General features: G+C 37.6%; 1 protein-coding gene across 4 annotated transcripts in view; it reads right to left on the bottom strand.

Annotated features, from left to right (window-relative positions):
- Positions 1-15,708, bottom strand: part of LOC127064633 (irregular chiasm C-roughest protein-like) — a 129,471-nt gene that overhangs the window by 85,064 nt on the left and 28,699 nt on the right. The window lies entirely within an intron of this gene.

Raw genomic sequence — 15,708 nt, 5'->3', positions numbered from 1 at the left:
GACCGCATAAAACGATATTTACAAGAGGCATCACTCGATTGTAATATCAATGATACTCAATTTTCGCGTTTTCCTTTATTATTCCCTCCTTTTCACTTATCTACACGAAATACGGCAATATCGTACCACCGATATACGAACGTAATAAATCGACGTTCTCTTACAAATTTATAGATCAACGAAGGATATGATCGACGATTTGTGACGGGATTTAGTTCGACATTCTTCTTCTTTTTCTTTTTTTTTCTTTTTTTTTCGTTGATTTTCATTACTACATTTTTAAAAAATGTTGCAAATGTAAAAGAAAAATTTGTATTGTTTTTTTCTTTGTACATTGTAAATATGAGAAAATGGATGTTGATTCAAGCTATTGTTACAACGTTATGTTTTCCAAGCAGAACTCTTTCAATTTGGGAACTTTTCCGTTGCTTTTATTTGTTGCTTGTATTCATTTTCCTAGGATCGTTTTATAGAAGCAAAAATTCGTCGTTCTCAGTATTTTTCATTCGAAGCCACGAAAGAGAAAGCCAACGCGTAGAATATGGAACAAGATACGATGACATACTGGCCTATTTAATTTCTCCGAAAACGGTCGAATAATCCGCAGGCTCCCGCAAAAGACTATTCTTCACTCGCTAAACCTCCCCTATGCGAATAACGCTCACAGCTATGGAAATTCTCCGAATTCATCTCGCCTCGGCGATGTCACGGATAGCTTTAGGACGAACAAAGTTCGAATATGCATTTACGAGTTATCGAAAAATTAATAAAAACAAAAAGAAAAAAAGAAGAAAGAAAGAAAAAAAGAAAAGAGTCACTCGATTTCGATCGTAAGTTCAATCAATATTCCAATTTTATTCGATTATTTCTATAACGTATAATCATTTTTCAGAAATACACGATCCAATAATTTCTCATCCAAGCAAGCTTCCTATAGACTGGAGAGGAAACAAAAAAAAAGAAAAGAAAAGAAAAAAGAAAGAAAGAAAAGAAGAAAAAAGAGATAAATCACCGAGAACGACGTCTTCCTCGAGATATTAATCTCCCGTTAAAAACGCATATTATCTCCGTAAGAGACACGTCGTTCGTCGTCCTTGCAGTTAACTCGATAAAACGGATCGCATTATTTCGAATGAAAAAGTCGTCGACCCCGTGATGGATTTGCTTCTCACGACCTCGGTTCTAATAATGCAATAAACTGCAAAATGGATTTTTCCTCCGGCCGATCGCACGCGAAGGGCAGAGCGAAACTCATTTCCTTTCGTAGTTCTTCCCTTTTGTCTCTTTCTTTTTCCTTTTCTCTCTCTCTTTCTCTCTCTCTCTCTCTCTCTCTTTCTTTCAACCGTCCTTCATTCGAAATGACGTCGTCTATAGTAATCGAAAATCTTGCCGGTCGATAAATTATGCAAACTCTAGGGATTTTTCTTTTGATCCCTTTTTTCAGAATACCAAGTTGAAAATTTACTTCGTGACGTATTTCTCGGCGGACGAGAAAAAGTGAGAAAGAAAGTGAGAGAGAGGGAGGGAAAGAGAGAGAAATGAGAAAAAGAGACTGAGAGAGAAAGAGAAATAAAAAAGAAAGAAAGACTGAGAGAAAAAGAGAGAGAGAGAGAGAGAGAGAGAGAAAAGAGGAAGAAAGTGAATGAGTAATTGAGAAATGCAGAGAAAAACGTAATATACATACATTCCGCAATTTCATAGTTATTTTAGGTCTGACTCAGGGAAAGGTACGAGTTGGCAAACAATTTCGGGAAGTTCCGGTTCCATCGCTCGAGCGAAAACGATAGAACAGTTCGATAGTAGATACTTAATTCGTTCACATCCAAAGGCAGATAGTCTCTCTCTTCTCTCTTTCTCTCTTTCTCCCTTTCTCTATTTCTCTCTCTCTCTCTTTCTCTCTTTCTCTATCTCTCTCTCTCTTTCTCTCTCATTCGTCTGGGAGAAACGTAACGAGAGCTCGAAACTGCGGAACGTAGAAGCCGGGTAGATAGACTGCGGCAGCAATTTAAATTCCACCCCGACGGCTCTGCAAAACAATATTCGATTCCAGGACGATAAAAGAGAGGAGGCTGTACCGGGATATGGAAGAACGAGAGAGGAGAACGAGAAGACAAAATAAAGAGAAAGAAGAAAGAGAACTAGCGGTTCCATCGACGAAACTTTGCCCTCGCTTGGCCCTCATCCTCTTTCTCCTCTTCCCCCTTTCTCTTTCTCTTTCTCTATCTCTGTCTTCTTTCTTTCTTCTCTTCCTTCTTCTAAAACCTTTCTCGTTTTTTAGTCTTTCTTTTTGAGCTCTCGTGCAGAGTTTTCATCGAAAAACTTATGGCCTCGTTCTCTCGCTTTTCCTTCCTTCTCTCTCTCTCTCTTTCTCTCTTTCTTTCTCTCTACTTTTCTCTCATTTTTCGATTTTCTTCTTTCTTCTTTTTCTCAGTTAGAATCTAACGAACTTGCACCACGTGGCAATCAAAGAAGAAAATTTATTTCTCGAGGCGAGAATCGTGATACTGATTGACCGTGATGCTGATCTTCGCCTTCGGCTATCCTCTGACCTTTCTCTCTATATCTGATCGAAACATTAGGATTGTATGGTTTGTTAATATCGTGTTTACGTTATATAACAAATAACGTTGAAACTTTCGCGGTCCATTCATGGAAAAATAGAGGTAAACCATGGCCTTGTTAAATCACGATTTCCCGTGGGTTAAATATACTTCTATTACATATGCCGAATAATGTGTGTATTTTAACGGAATATATATTTCTGAAACATTACTGACGTACTCATTGTGTGGAGGTTTAATAATAATAATAATAATAATCATCATCATAGATACATTATATGAGAATTGTTAAATATATACAGACATAACATTGTTAAGTATATAATAAACGTCTATAATAGATATATGAATATTTACATATATACGGTTGACGGACATACAAGACAGAGTGTTCTAATTAACTTATTTGTTGGAATAATACGAAGAAACAGCTGAGAATATATATAATATTCCATTCAATATGCACATACATATTCTCGTATTTTTGCACTGTATCGATCCCGTCGGCTTCATTATTGTATCTTTGCTTTTTTTCTTTTTCAATCTTTCTCTCTCTCTCTCTCTCTCTCTCTCTATCTATCTATCTATCTATCTCTATCTCTATATGTGTATATATAAGCTCGTACCATAATCGAACTTAAAAAATATTTACTTCTCTGGTCGCTTTTATCGACCATTGGGATAAAATTATTCGACGAATAAAATGAAACGTTTGTTTCCGATGAAAATACGAATGAGAAAAAAATATTGATTGTCTCTTTTGTAATTTCTCTCTCTCTCTCTCTCTCTCTCTCTCCTTCTCTCTTCCTTTTTTATTAGTCCTTTCTTTCTTCTGTTCACTCTGAAAGAATTGGTCGATCCTAAACAAAATCGCGTAAGTCGTTTACGAGTTTACGGATAATGAAGGAAACGAGTCAGTCTCGTTACGACTCTTGGAAATTTATGTTCGAAAAGGGAGATCCTAAGGAGATGGGAAGAAAAAGAAGAAGGGTAAGTAAGAAAGGCGAAACAACGGGCATCTGGTGAAAAACTTAATCGTCCTTTTCTTATCCTTCCTCTTTTTCTTCTTTCTCTGCTTCTACTACTTTCTACTCGAACGAATGAAATTTACGTTTTAATTATCATAAGCGAGCCCGAAGGGAGTACCCGAAGGAAGATTAGAAATTTCCAATATGCAAGGAAAGGAATTATCCTTCGAGAATATTCCCGATAAAATTCTTATTCGCGAAAAATGGAGAATATTTCTTAACCGTTTTATTTCTATCTTCAAGGTAGTATCCGTCGTCTTTCACATCGCTAATTAAAATCTCAAAAGCAATATAGTCCCTTCCATTCTTTCTCACATTTAATAGATAATTACTTTAAGTCAAATTCGATCGAATAACTAAACGAGTACGATATAAATGATAGAAACGATTCGAAAGGAATTATAAATATTATTCGACTAGTGTCTTTCTTTTCATTTCTTTCTTTTTCTTCTTTTTTCTTTTTGGTCATCGATTTTTCCATGGGAGGGGAAAAAGATGAGAATTGGAACCTGGCACGCGTTTAATAATGCTTGGAATAAGGGTGGAAACAAAAAAGAAGGAAAAAAGAAAAAGAAAGAATAATAAGTCGGGCGATTTAACTCGCTCATCGCACAAACAAGGATAAACCGCGTGGAAGCAGAGAGAGAGAGAGAGAGAAGGAGAGAGATAGATAAAAAGAGAGCAAGAGAGACAAACCGAGAGAAGAAGAGAGAGAAAGACAAAAAAGAGAGTGAGAGTGAGAGAGAGAGAGAGAGAGAGAGAGAGAGAGAGAGAGAGAGCAGCTCGAAAGAGAGATCTCCGATCTTCTTTACTAAGAAAGAAAGGCGGAGCCTTGTGGAAAATTTCCTTTTTACCGAGCTCCGTCTTAAGACCAACGAAGCAACGAACGAACGCGGAGAAACGAATGAACGTTGGAAGATCAAAGAGTCCACATTAATTCTCTCACGAAAGCCAAACGCGTTAACCTCGGCGTTGAAGGGGGATATGATGGTGTAGGAGAAAGCGAAAAGGATAAAATGGAAAGGTAAAAGAGGAGGAGGAGAAGCTTTTGGAAAAAGAAAAAAAAAAGAAAGAGGAAGAAGAATAAAAAAGAAAGAAAGAAAGAAAGAAAGAAAAGCCAAGTCTACGAGTCTGAGGCGAGAATCGTGAAGATGAAGAAGGTAATGGTTGAGGAAAAAGAGGAAATGGGTGAAAGAAGGTGAAGAAGAAGGAGGAGGAGGAGAAGGTGGAGGTGGAGGTGCTAAAGGAGAAAAAGGAGAAGGAGGACGAGATGGGGAAGAAAGAGAGAATGGAGAAGCAGAGCCAAGGCAGTCGCGTACTCGAGTGGAACACTTTTCGTCGTGTCGAAGCGTTCGAGCCCGCGGGCTATTACAGGAAAATATTTATTCGAAGCGTTTCCCGTAAAACCGCCTATCCGTGTAAAGGCACCTTCCTTCTCTTTTCACGAGCTTCTTCCTTTTCCCGATTCTACTTGCGTCTTTGCTCTCTTTCGAAATTCTCTTTCTCTCTCTTTCTCTCTCTCTCTGTCTCTGTCTCTGTCTCTCTATCTTTCTCTCTCTATTTTATGCTTCTTTAAGACGACCAAAGGCTCGATGAAAAAATTATTACGCAGTTCGTACGGAAAGTATATTCTTATTTTCTTATTCTACTCGAAAAATCTCTTAACGGTTCACGAACTGGTACCTCCTTGAAATGTTCGCGGAATAAAAAGCGAAAGATAAATAAAGAAGATAGAATAACTAGACATCCTTCGGGAAAAGGCAAAAGGACATGGACCGAGTCGAACAAAGTCGATTCTTGTCTTCGCTATCGTCTCGGTCAACGCGAAAGAGGATGATTGCCTTCGATCGCGCTTCCAACCTTCCTTTGGGAAGATCTTCCTCGTTCTAATGGCGTCTTCTAATGGTCACGTATACGTGTACAATCCACTCACACAGTTTCTATCTCTTTCTCTCTTTAGACGGAAAAAGAAATTGGATAGTTTACTCTTACTCGATGTTTTCCCAACCGACGGTATCTCTCTCTCTTTCTTTTTGTATATATATACATATATATATATATATACATACACATGCATATATATATATATAATATATATACATATATATATTTCATTCTCTCTTTCTTTTTATCCGAAACGGACAACGGAAATTTGCGCGTTCGCTGCTTTTGACGGGTCCATTATGAAATCCCGTCAAGATTTACCGAGCATTTTACTCACTTCGAAAGCCAGGCTTTTCCTCTTATTTAATCAAACGAGAGACTTCATAATCGTGGCGAGATTAAAACGCGGATATTAGAGCAGAAAGAGATTTCTATGAGAAAAGAAAAAAAAATAGAAGAGACCATCAAAAAGTCAAAAAGAAGTATCGCTTTTTCGTTTCGTTTTATCGTACACACACGCACGTCTATGTACATACATACACACACACACACACACATATATATATATATATATATATTTGTATGCCCTAACCAATGAAGATGAAAAGTAGGAAAGACTTAGGTGCCTATCCGATATCTATCGGTTTATCTTTCTTCCCAAGTGAATCGCCATTAAAAAGAGATACCCAGACGATAAATTCCCGACGGTAAAGCGGAGATAAACAGACGGGGTAAAAGCTGCAGGCTGTTTACCACTGGAATGCGGTCCATAGCGCGATGCGGAACCCTCCTGTGTATGCTTCATTTACGAATCGAAACAAGCGACGCCTCGAAATCCCTTGGATACAATCTATACTTTTGATAAAACGTACAAGAAGTGTCTCTTTTTTAAAGATGCTTCTTTGTTAACGATCAATCTTTATTAATCGATTCTATTAATCTTGCTCGATACGAATATATAAATATTCATTTATATCTAATTACTTTCTTTAAGAATTTTAATGACAAGGCGATTGATATCGACATAGTTATCGTTATTTAAAATTGAATTATCGATCGATGAAAGACGGCGAAGATTTCGTTTACGTTTTAATAATACTTTTTATATATATTATATAATATACATATATTTATACATATTTATATATATATATATATATATATATTCTACATAGAATATATATATGTACATATGTGTGTGTATATTCTAACGTACGAAAACGTGTTTAGGAATGAAGCGGTAAAGAAGAGAGTTCTTGAAAGGCCTGAACCGGATATCGAATCTTTTCGACCTCCTTTCGACTCAAATCGAATACCTAACCCGAAAAGAAGGTACCAATCGTAATTTAAAGGATTCAAGCGAGCAATTTAAAAAAGAAACTTTCCGAGGAAGAATCGATCGGTATTGCTTGGAAAAGTAAGGAACGAATTCGAAAACATTGTATTATCTCATGAAAGAAAGACAGAGAAAGAAAAGAGAGATCGCTGGTCGATAAAGATTTCACAGTTCTTGGTGAACTTGGAAAATCGATCTACTGCAAACGACGGACAAGAATGAGACAGAGATTTCGAATTGGAGATTGGTTTGACTAGATAGATACAGAGAAAGAAAGAAAGAACGAGAAAGGAAAGAAGGAATGAAGAAAGAAAGAGAGGAAGGAAGGAAGGAAGGAAGGAAGGAAGGAAGGAAGGAAGGAAGGAAATCAGAACGGAAGACGAAGGAAGATCGAGCATCTTACGGGCGAGAATTGAGATGTAGTCGAGGGAAAGGTGTCTCGTTGTTTAAAGAGCGCAGTCGGTTGAATCCCCTTGGGGTATCCTGTGGGATGAGAGACGAGTAGAAGAGTCCTGGCGTAGGAGTAACTGAATGTAAGATAGGTGGTTCTCCTTCAGCCTCCCTAGTTACCCATAGAAACATAAGAGCGAGAGAGAGAGAGAGAGAGAGAGAGAGAGAAAGATAGAAGGAAAAAGAAATTGTAAGAGAGCACGAGGTGACGCGTGATGTCATGGGATGAGTCTAGATTTTGGGGTAGATATTGGGCAAAGTCTGTAGGCCGTTTGGTATAACGCGTCACACGTATGTGACGAATAAGAGAGAAAGAGAGAGAAAGAGAGAGAGAGAGAGAGAGAGAGAGAGAGAGAGAGAGAGAAAGAAAAAGAGACAAAAAGAGAGAAAAAGAAAGAAAGAAATAAAGGGATAGAGAGATAGAGAGAAAAAGAGAGAGAAAAGAAAGGAAGAAGTAAAGAGATAGAGAGAAAGAAAGAGAAAGAGAGTAGACAAGAAGAAGAGAAGAGTGTAGCGTAGTCGTGGCGTAGTCGTAACGGTATAGCTTCAACTTTGGCCGTGCCGCAGTGGTATCGAGCGGTAACCCCTCCTCAACTCTCTCCCACCCCTTTCCGTAGCCAGCCGACGAGCCACGCTGCCTCCGCGCCATCCCACTTACCCTCTCTAGGGAGTATTATAGCGCTCTAGTCGTTCCTATGCTCACTCGACGAATTCAACTTCCCTCCCTTCCTTCCTTCCTCCCTATTTCTCTCTCTCTCTCTCTCTCTCTCTTTCTCTCTTATTCGTTACTCTAGCACGCTTCGTCTCTCTATCACAGAGTAAGATACACCACGTGGCGGTGCTAGCGCTAATGCCACTCCATTTACTCAGCCAGTACGATGCTAGGAACGCTGAGATCATGGACGCGAACGTTTGCTCCTGTATCCTCGGCCAACCAGCTCCTCTAGCTACTACTGCCGTTGCTACTACTTACTCCTTCTGCTGATGCTACTGCTTGCGAATACGCATTGGCGAGTCTCTTTGAATCGTTCGCCACATGCTAGCGTTAGTATAACCGGATGATTATATGCTCGTTTCATAGATAGAGAAACAAATACGCCTGTCTGCTGGGTTTAACTCCTCTATCTCTCTATTTCGTCTCTCTCCTCTATGTCTTCATTTTCTCTCTCGCTCTTTCTTTATCTATCTATCTATCTATCTATCTATCTATCTATCTCTATCTCTTTATCTATATCGTTCGCTCATTCGAAAACGTCGACATTCGAATGCCGCGTCGAACGACGCGAAAACGTAGACGTATCGTACGAAATACGTCGATATCGGCAGCCGCGAGGCAAAGTGAACTTTCCATGCCTTGATCAGTCACGTCGACCGACTTGGTCGACCTGACGTGTCGAATACTTCATTCCGATCGTGTGAGAATATGTTTCATATATCTTTTTCCTCTTCTTCCTTTTTTTTCTTTCTTATCTTCAACAACATTCTCTAAAACGTCAATAGGAAATGATTAAAAATGTAGATCTATCGTGTTCGATCGAATGTCTCCGATTTTGATTTTTCTGAAAATAATTCCGAAAAATTCGTTCGATCAAAGAAATCATTCTTTCTTTCCAAACACCGATTTATCCTGGCTCGAATTATCCACCGTTGAGTCTTTGAAACGTATCGAGTTATCAAGCCTAATGGATGTTGCAGTTGTAGATCCTTCTATTTCTTCCTATTTATTTTCTCTTCTTTTTATCTGTATTTCTCCTTTTTTTTCTTACCCGTGCACTAGCTCGTAATTTAAAATTCTCATTAATACAAAATACACGACAACTCCAAAATACCGAATAAAGCTTTTGCTTCGCAGCTTAACGGCCAACCCTTGAATTTATTTCTTCGCCTTAGTCGTTCTTGGTCGATCTTTAAATTCCATTATTCCTATGTCTACGAAAATATTCAGAGCTTTTCTCTCTCTCTCTCTTTCTCTCTCTCTTTCTGTTCTCTACTTCCTCCGAAGAAACAGTTGAGCTCGACTGTATTATTCAGGGTACAATATCTAACGCCTGTCATCCGGCACGAAATAGTATATTTGCTTGTAACGAGCGATACCATCTGTGCCTTTCTATTCCTCTTCCTCTCTCTCTCTCTCTCTTTCTCTCTTTCTCTCTTTCTCTCTTTCTCTCTCCCTTTCTCTCTTTCTCGCACTCTCGATTCGTGATATAAATCGTCGCCGGCTCGGAGAACATTCTCCTTGCCAACGACACTTCCTATATCTTCTCCTGTCTCTCCGCGTTCCACCATCGACAGGATACTTTACAGTAGATCAGGACGTTATTGATGCTGGTGGTTGTCAGTCTTCTTCCAAAGATTTCGAATAGACTACAATGGTACATGTCTCTTTCCATCTATTTCCGATTAAGAAAATTTAGTAGATAGATACATTATCGTCCAACAAAGTTGTATAACTTGGTCGTATCGTAGTACAGGTATATTACATAAAATAACGTAATTAAATTTTGAAATGTTGACAATATTTCGATCGAATACAAACGAAAACTAAAGGCTAAAAACGTTTACTCATGTTTGTTCGTTCGTACGTTCGTTAATAAGTTATTAATGTATTATCATATTGATTTCAAAATTAATTACGAAATTAATTGTATATGTATAAGTAAATTGTATAATTGAGTTCGTTATGGAAAAGTGATGGGAATTATTTATTAATAAGCGTATCCAAACGAATACCTTTCTCTTTACAACGATCGTTGTCACTTTATATATACATATATATTTCACTATATTTAAGTAGTTATACATGTTTAATAGTTATAATATATTAATAGACCGACGTTCCTCAAATCCCCTCGTTAAAATTCGTTCTTTCCTCTAATTAACAACTCGCTTTTGTACTTATACTTTTTTATTACCGTAGAAAAGTGTCTCGGAACATATCTTTCTTTTCGTTGTCGTTGAAAGCTCGGAGAAATCTCCAAAGACCTCTAGAGTCGCAACTTTCGACCGAAAATTTTCTTCCTTCCTTTCTTCCTTTCTCTTTCTTTTCTTTTTTTGTCTATCGTCGCTTCAAACAAAAAAAAAAAATATTACAAAGAGACGTCGCTCCCTGGATAGATGCATAACCAATTTGAACGTACCTAACTTTCTTCTACTTTATCATATATAGAAAGAAAAGTTATTTGATTTACTGCTGCGAAGCTTCCGTCACATTTTTCCTTCAAATCAAAGACACGTTCGTTCAAAAAGGACTTTTATTTTTATCTATCTCTTTTTCCCTGTGCAAATCAATTCTAAAAGTATCGACCACTGCGAACTGCATTGCGGACAGAGAATTCGAAAACGAGCGCCTTCGTTCCCACAGGATAATATTGGGTCGCACAATAAAAATAATAAAACAGTAAACAAGAATAACACGATCCAAATAATTAAGTATAGCTATTTGTTTAGCTTCTACATTATTTTTCTTCTTCAATAATGACGTTACTTCTAATCGATTTGCTTTGTTCATTCGATTTAATGTCATCGGAAATCTATTTCAACGATGCTTTCGAAATTTCAACTATACGAAAAATAACGAAGTTCTAATTTTACGAAGATTAAAGCTCACCTGTTCGATCACACGAGAGTATTACCGCGTGTAAATTTTATCCACGCTAGAAAATTGAATACATCCCTTCTATATAAAACCGAAACTTTTCATCTCGACGGGAAATAAATTACATGATACGAAGTACCGTAAAGATACTTAAGTAGGAATAAAAATGAACAATTTGAATCGTTTTTCATTACTCGGAGTTACCGAATCTTCCAAAAAAAAAAAAAAAGGAAAGAAAAAATAAGAGGAAAAAGAATCGTTATTAGAAGTTATACCGAGTATCTAAATCCATCGTTAGTAAGTTTAGGGTGGCCGACGAGCATTAATTTATAATAGTACTTTCTCTCCGTTAATTTTAACCCTCCCGCCTCGAGTTTCCTTAAAAGATTTTCTGCCACAGGAAACATGGTTTTACGAGCAACGATGCCTTTTCTGGAACATAATATCACAGTGGTGTACAAATTAAAAAAAAGAAACAAAGATAAAAAATAAAGGAAAGAGGAGAATGATGCTATCCGGTTTACAGGTAATCTCCTTTCCTACTTTTTTTTCCTCTCTGAAGCCAACGGATCATGGCAGAATTTTTAATATAATTATAACGAAACTCTCGAAAAATACAGGAAAGTTATGTAATACATTTTTTATCACGAGGGACCGTTCGATGCTCCCTTCTTCCATAATTGTATCGGTAAATATACGTGCGAATAATTATTACCGAAATGAGAAGAGAAAAAGAGGCAAAAGAAGTAGAGAGAAAAAAAAAATCTCCTGCATGAATCATCGTGACCTTAGGGGAATAGATCGAGCGAAAAAATTCGACTCATTAGTTATGACCATAGCGAAGCTTTCGAACGAATTTCATTTCTGAAATTCGAAATATATTTCCAAATGTAGTCAACGTTATCTTTTTTTCCTTTTATATTTTATATGTGAAACGATATGCAATTCGGTGCATATTGTATGAAATAAATGCATGTCCAATCTTTTAAATTGAAATATTGCGAATTATCGTGGACAGAAAGGGAAAAAGAGAGAAAGGGAGAGTGAGAGAAAGAGAGAGAGACAGAGAAAGAGAGAAAAAGAAACACACGGGGAGAGACAGAGAGAGAGAAGGAGAAAGACAAAAAGGAAGAAAAAAAATAAATGGACGAAAGTCATCGGTGGGGAAATAGCCCGTAGCTATATACTCGAGCCAGACCGAGGTCAACTCGTTCATTTATTTATCTCCTTAAAAGTAGCTCTTCGTCGTAGCGAGCCAATCCCGTTTCACGATGTTTGCTGCCGTCTTGCCGGCAGCTTATATCGGATCTCATTTAGAGGGAAACCCGATTTGGAAAAAGAGAAGTGGACTCGATTGAACATTGACGGAAAATACTTTGCGCTGTCGATTAGTCGTCCTCGTTTGCCAATTTACTCATCCTTTCTCTCTCTCTATTTTCTCTCTCTCTCTCTCTCTCTCTCTCTCTCTCTCTCTCTCTCTCTCTCTCTCTGTTCGATGTTTACCAAACCAACTATCTTTGGCTTGTGCTTGTATCTACTCATGCCCTGTCGATATGCAAATTGGGAAAGGAAAATTTTGGTAGAGGAGTAAAAGCGGTGAGAGAAGAGAGAAAAGAGAAAGAGAGAAAGAGAGAGAGAGAGAGAGAGAGAGAGAGAGAGAGAGGAAGGAGGAAACGAGAAAGAGAGAGAGAGGGGGGAAGGAGGAGAAGGGATATTAATAATCACCGGTGCCAATCCACTTGCTAGTATCGACGGAATAACGTATAACGCGATAGCTAATGATATCGTTGCATATTCAAGGATCGTGCACCGTTATACCGTTAGCAAGTAGATCTATCGGATGTTTACCGAAGATCCCAACCCTCTTCTCCTCTAGCCACGTCATACAACTCCCCCATTTTCCTCCTACCACAGCATGCGAAGCGCGTTCGTATTTTCGAGAGCACCGCGCCACTATAAATCTGTTATCGACAGGGGGCGGCAATGTAGGCTCAACGGATTTAGACATTTTCCTGCGATAATATAAATCTCAACGCAACGACTTATTCCCTTCCTCTCTCTCTCTCTCTCTCTCTCCGTTCAACGTTCCTGTTTGTTCAACGAGTTATCTCCTCTCTCCGTTTAGTTTTAAGGCTAACTCGATCGATTAATATCGTTCCGCTTGATTTTCTACGAGTTAAACAATGCTACTATAGATATATGCTCTACTATATTGGCTCGTACGATTTGAAATCATTTCAAATCCAAATTTCGTGTAAAAAGAGAAAAAGAAAAATCTTTTGAATAAAAATGCGCGCGAGAGAGAGAGAGAGAGAGAGAGAGGGAGAGGGAGGGAGAGAAAGGATATCGTTTCCACATATTCACTCGTGGTTTAGAAAGCTAACACACGTTTTATTCATTCTTTCTCTTTCCTACTCCCTCTCCTCTCCCTCCACCTCTTCCTCTTCGTCCCCTTCAACTGCGACTAAATGGATTACAGGACTTTGTCCCCGAGCTTGTCGATAGCGCCTCAGTGAATATGTGGGGAACCTCGACGAAGCAATTCGGGCCAATCTAATCTCGATTAAAGATACATCGTTCATGGACAAAGATAAAACGCGAAAAGGGTCGACTCATCCACGCTGATAGTAGAAGCCTTATGAGAACGTAAGCGCGTTCGTGATGGATCTCGAGGAAAAAGAAAATATATAAAAAAGTATACGAGAGAGAGAGAGAGAGAGAGAGAGAAAACTAAGGGAATTTAATTATCGGTCGCGTGCGATTTAATCGAGTATGGTGTAAGCTCAAAAGCTCAACGTTATTCGTCATCAGCTTAAATCCGTATTACATATAACTTGTTATAATGAATTCGGTGATATCCCTTTTATTGCCTTGTAATGAATTACCTTTTATATTACGTTTTATCACTTTTTATCATCGACACTTATTATTGTTTAATAAAACTTCCTCGTTAACTCATATTACTACGTTATAGTAGTTTTTAAACGAAAGAATTTCTTTCACGCGAAACCCTCCCTCAATGGCAACTTTATTTCATCTTTTCTATATATATTTATATACTTTTCTATTCGTTATTCATAAACATATATTTACACGTATACAAATATGTATTCTCTCTAAAACTTGTTAAACGAATAAATGCACCATTTTTGCTTCTTTTCTTTTCTTTTCCTTTTCTTTTTTTTTTCTTCTCTATAAATTTAAATACCTAAAAATGTAGACGTACACAGAGAGAAGAGTAAAATAGAAAGATAAAACTCGTTACCCTCTTAGTATTCTCATTCTTGACCCTTTTCGAAAGTTACGCTCAGTTCGCACCAAGAAGACATCGGCTCCTTTCTTTGAAAGGATCAACAACCTTGGCACAACCTCGCTCTCGCGTATTAGAGAGCGAGTGCTGCGCTTATTTTTGGCCAGACATCGCGTCGGGAATTTGGTGCATTGGCGTCGACTATTCAAAGTCCAGTCTCCTTAATGTCATTTCCGTTTCTCTATAAATCCTCTCTCTCTTTTTCTCTCTTTCCCTCTTTCTCTCTCTCTCTCTCTCTCTCTCTTTCTCTTTCTCTCTTTCTTGTAATTACAAGAAAAAAGGAAACTTATATTAAATTTGTCTCGATTACAATAGTTTCACGAAAATACCACCAACGTGAAATTTCTTCAGACGTAAAATTTCAATTAAGTATGTTTAAATAAGTTTACAAGGATAAGTAAATAAAATTTTGTTAGATCGACGAATCAGCTCTGTGTATTTATACGTGGGTGTATATAAGAGAAATAAAAGGGAAAGAGAGATTTTAGGAAGAGTCGACGTCACTGTCTAGAACCATGTACTACCTACATACTTACATACACAGAGATTCGAGGAGGATCTAAATTAAGATCGTGCTTTTCACGCGAAAAAAGGTAAAGCACCGTCTGCGAGGCCAGTCCCAATTCCTCTTGTCTCGAATTACGATGGAGTAAAATTTGCACTATTCGAAATAATTTATAAACGGATTGAAAAGAAGCGTTTTGAAAAATAAATTATCATTCGGTTACAATATTCGGTCCAAGTTATAGCAAAAATAACGAGTAGAAAATTTGATAAAATAAATAGATTAATTCAGATAATACATTACAATGTATGAAACGATCTAATAATAAAACGTTTAAACAATGAAAAGTCTCTTACATTTCCGTTCGATCGAGAATGAATTGATTTTGTAACCTGACTAACGTAAGTAATAAATTTAACGAACACGATAATGACTATTTTATTTTCTTCCATTGTCATTAAATCACCTAAGAAATATAGAGACATAGGTGTACGTATACATATATACGTCGACGTTAACAACGTTGGCAAAGGTGTAAGGGCATTATCGCGTGCATTAATTAGCGCCATACGTAAATCTTTCTTGATAGGAGTGTTCTTAGCACGCTTGTTTTCTCATCGAGCAACTCGAATAAATTATATATAAATATTGTCCTGTTCTTTTAAAAACATCGAAAGGATGGATTACCAAAGAACGTTCAGCCGTATCTCGATCTTCGTTTTACAAAGAAATGGGGCTTTCATCCTCGACATTTTGCTCGGAAACAAGGAACTCAAGAAGGTAGAAACTCGTTGAAAGGAACTCTTTTGAATTGTGGCACGCAACACTATAGTGTTTCTACGAAAAGATCATGCTGGTAATAACCCTTCGAAGCATCTAATTATAAGTCCACTATTCTTAGAAATCTTTAGTTAGAGGAGTAGGAGGAAGAAGAAAAAGAAGAAAAAAAAGAAGATGAAGAAAAGAGGAAGGAAGTTGCCTTGCAGCATCGGTTTTCGAACGATGGCGGAAGTATCGATTTCCAAACGTTGCTTCTTCC

The sequence above is a fragment of the Vespula vulgaris genome, chromosome 6, assembly GCF_905475345.1.
Source record: "Vespula vulgaris chromosome 6, iyVesVulg1.1, whole genome shotgun sequence".
NCBI lineage: Eukaryota > Metazoa > Arthropoda > Insecta > Hymenoptera > Vespidae > Vespula > Vespula vulgaris.
This window is presented reverse-complemented; position numbering and strand designations above follow the sequence as displayed.